Source organism: Echinops telfairi, unplaced genomic scaffold (assembly GCF_000313985.2).
Source record: "Echinops telfairi isolate 266 unplaced genomic scaffold, ASM31398v2 ScPeMD7_7429;HRSCAF=8467, whole genome shotgun sequence".
Lineage (NCBI taxonomy): Eukaryota > Metazoa > Chordata > Mammalia > Afrosoricida > Tenrecidae > Echinops > Echinops telfairi.
Window position 1 is genome coordinate 855,043 of NW_022111329.1, and position 4,165 is coordinate 859,207.

The following is a 4,165-nucleotide window of genomic DNA, read 5'->3' on the forward strand; positions in this document are numbered from 1 at the left end:
AGGGAAGGAAAATGAGCTGATTCCAGGAACCCAAGAGGAAAGCGAATTTTGGGAATAAGTGATCTATGTATTGTGATGAATTGTATGAGCCCCAATAAATTGATTTTTTAAAAAAATGAGAAGAGAATCTGGCAACATAGTGGTGTAAACCAGTGGTGCTCAACCTGTGGGCCGCGACCCCTTTGGGGTCGAACAACTCTTTCACAGGCATATCACTGCGTATTTACATTACAATTCATAACAGTAGCAAAATTCAGTTAGGAAGTAGCAACAGAAATAATTTTATGATTGGGGATCACCACAACATGAGGAACTATATTAAAAGGTCAGGGCATTAGGAAGGTTGTTTTACACTGGTGTAAACAAAACACTGTTTCAACTCTTCCCAACAAATACAAAAGAATGGCACAAAGTTTTGACAGAATCTGAATAAGGGAGCAGAGGAAAGCAATAGGGCACTACATCAGATAAGAATCAACAAGTCTCATCTATATAGCCTCATACTGTGGTGAAATCACTTCTCCCACTATTCCTGGCCCTCCCCCATGTTGGCCATGTGAACTAGGGTAGTGAGTGAAGAAAAAGAACCTGCTTTCCTAACAACCACAATCTATACAAAGAGACAGGACCCCAACCTCGGTCCTAAAATCAACAAGGATGACATTTCCAATGATTTATTTGGAGTTTGCAGGCACCTCCCCAACCTAGACACTGGTAATTGCAAGACTACACATTGATGCTGAAAGCCCTTGTAATGAAGTATGCTCACCTGCTTCCTGCCTCCGTGTACCCCACAGTTCAGGCTTCTCAAAATAACAGGAAAGACTTCCAGGAGTTAGTTTTGGTCTGACTGCTCCTACATATTCCAAAGGAAGCTCTGATAGTTAACAAGTCAGACCACCCTGGAACTCCTCTTGGTGTGTGCCACATCTCCCTGTCCAGACACTGTCAGCTGCAAGCCTACTGTGATCGTCTGGAACATTGGTTCTCAACCTCCCTAATGCCGCGACCCTTTCATACAGTTCCTCATTTGTGGTGACCCCCCAACCATCAAATTATTTTGCTACTGTTATGAATCGGGTGACCCCTGTGAAAGGGTCATTTGACGCCCCCCAAAGGGTCACCAGCCACAGGTTGAGAATCACTGATCTATAGAATTATAAACTACAGCAGCCTTCCTGCACACTCCAAAGCTCAAGCCACTGAAACCAATGAGGCAGATCTCTCAGAGAGTCGTCTGCTCTTCTCATCTGTAGTGTGGACCGCTAAGGCAGCTTTGTGCTAAAATGCAAGCATCTTCAGTGAAGGCTACACCCACAAACCACATACTACAGCTCTGATAACAAGGCAGACCTCCTTGGAAGTTCTTTTGGAGCAGGGCTCCTCAAACTACGGCCCGGGGGCCACATGCGGCCTGCTCAGGATGTTTATCCAGCCCACTGGGTATTTTTCTCCCTTTTGTTTTTTTACTTCAAAATAAGATATGTGCAATGTGCATAGGAATTTGCTCATAGTTTTTTTAAAACTACAGTCCAACCCTCCAATGTGTCTGAGGGACAGTGAATTAGCCCCCTGTTTTAAGAAGTTTGAGGACCCCTGTTTTGGCATCTAACAGCCCTTCCCCCACCCTGTACACTCTCACTGCAAGCCTTCAGTAATGGCTACAGAAGGGATCTACAATGGAGTTTGCTTCCAGTCAGTCTACCAGCCCATCCATTGTTTGCTTAATTAGTAAAAAAAAAATCTGCCTTGAATATTATGCTCTTTTAAGATCCATATGCGATCAAGTTGAGAACAGTAACTCAAAGATTAGATGATAACCTTAGGGAACCTTAGCGAATTTATGTTAATGAGAGGAATAAATCAGAAAATGAAAGTGAGAATGGCTGCACAACTTGAAAATGTAATCATCATTAACTGCACATGTAGTAACTGTCGAACTGGTATATATGTTTTGTTGTGTACTTTCTCAACAATAACAAGTTTACAAAAAAGAAAAATACACAACAAAAAAAAACCTTCAGGCACTTCAGCAAATTTTTAGTATATGAATGGTCTAAACTTTAAGCATCGGGATTCTAAATGACTGACACCCTTGGGCTGTATCAGGTTCTGAAGACCACTGCCACTATGACCTCATAGAGTTCACAGAAAGATAGTGACCACACACAAATCTCAGCCCAAGGAACCACCATTTCTGCCTTTGAAATCTTCATCAAATACACCTCTTTTTATAAAATGAATGCTAGCCAACTCCCATTAACACCAATTAGCATGCTTTTTTTAAATAAATGCAGTAGTGATGCCAAGATGCTGGAAGCTATAACACTGAGTTACCCATGGTGAGTAGGAAGTGGATCTTCGACAGATCTAGAGGAAGGCACACTAGGAAGAAAGGTCTGGTAACCTATGTCCAAAAATTGGTGCAAATGAAAATCCAAGGATCACAACGGAACACGGTCTGATTCACTTCCTTTTTCATCATGAAGGATCAATCAGAGACATGTTAGGTGAAATACAGGGCTAGTGATGGCAAGGGAGACCCTAGGTGAAATAGATTGGCCCAACAATCACAACGTTGGATTGCAATCTGTTTATGATTGTTATAAAAGATACAGGACAAGTCAATGTTTCATTCTGCCGTACATGGGGTTGCCATCAACCAAGCAGCAGCTATCTATATAACCCATCTATCTAAAGATCCCAATTAATATGGCCTCTTCGATATGTCAATTCTATTTTTAAAAGTGGAAAAAGTTCCATAAAATAAAGTGATAGTAACTCTGAGTGATTTTGTACCCGGTAAAAATGTTCAATTATTTCATGTTCTGTTTCCCAAATAACACAGTAAGTTTTAAAAGGTAAGGTTCACAACCATCAAGTTGCAGAACCATCAGCATCTATCAAAAGTTGCACTTACTGCAAGCAAACCAAGTCGTAAACTCCATTTTCCCCGAGTTAGGTACTCCTCTCCCCAATTTGCCATTCCTAATTTCTGCAGGCAGAAAAGTCTAACCAAAAAGTACAAGTACTAAAAAACAAACGCACAAGTACTTTCTGAGGACTAAGGGACTGCCCTTAGTCTTCATATATATTTTCCTTTGCTCACAGTGTGCATTTCTTACTCCAGATAGTTGAAGCTACTAGATTATTATCTTACTGATAAGTTTGTTATAATCCTTTATAGCAATTTAAAAATTCCTTCAATTAATTAGGATTTGACTCATACCAACCAGTGTTATAACCCTGTTGAAAAAGCAGATTTCTACAGATTAAAGATTTCTTTTTTTTTTTTTTCAGATTAAAGATTTCTACCATTTCAATTTGCCACTAAGTGTCTCAAAATATAGATTCATGTCAATTTTTTCAGACCAATAAATACAGGTTAAAGTCACAAGTATATTTATATAAATAAAGAGGCAATCCTGAGAGATGATTTGCTGACTTTTCAAAGCAAAAAAAGATAATCTTTCATTAGTACTTGTAGTGAAAGCCTCTGGCATCTACTCGATTGTAAAATCTGGTTAAAGTAAGAATTAAACATGTTAGGGGGAGAAGTTGGAGGAAAATGAAGAGGTAATAAACGAATACAAGAAAAGAAATGTTCTGGAACTGATTGTAGTACTGATTGTATAACTCTTTTTAATAAGACTAAATTATGAAAGCATATGACATGTGAACCATGGGACAATAAAAGTATAAAAGTAAAATGTATAAGGGACTGGGAAAAGAAGGCAATGAAACGATTTAATAAGTCTTCTCTTAGACATGAACGATAGGATCACTGAGGGGAAATTACTCCATGGCTGAGTTTCGTTTAGGGTGGGTTTTAAGCACTCTAGATGTTAGTGATCTAACAAGGATTCTGATAAACTGCTTCTTCCAAACAAGAGCGGCGAAAGGAAAAGAAAAGAAAAAACACCCTGAAAATCATACTCTTACTTTTCAATAGATGGCAGGGAAGTGATTCAAAAAGTAATTCACTATACCTCCGTGGCGGATGAAAACTCACCCATCAGCTGTTAGCCGATTCTCCCAAACTTACTGGCACCAAGTACACGGAAAAAGAAACAGGGCTGGATGAGAGGCTTAACTCCAGCAAAGAAGCGGCTTCAAAACCTGGAAAGGAAAAAAAAAGTAGTCAGGTCGTGGCTCCAGAAATTTC

At 39.6% G+C, this 4,165-nt stretch overlaps 1 protein-coding gene across 4 annotated transcripts in view; it reads right to left on the reverse strand.

Annotated features, from left to right (window-relative positions):
• GKAP1 (G kinase anchoring protein 1) overlaps positions 1-4,165 on the reverse strand; it is a 110,120-nt gene extending 105,955 nt beyond the window's left edge. The window contains exon 1 of one of the 4 annotated variants that reach the window (XM_045298643.1): positions 4,013-4,165. The gene's annotated coding sequence lies outside the window, so the exon portion shown is untranslated. Of the gene's footprint in view, positions 1-3,989 lie in introns of all 4 variants that reach the window. The other 3 variants (XM_045298642.1, XM_004715958.3, XM_004715959.2) reach the window with 3 other exon arrangements.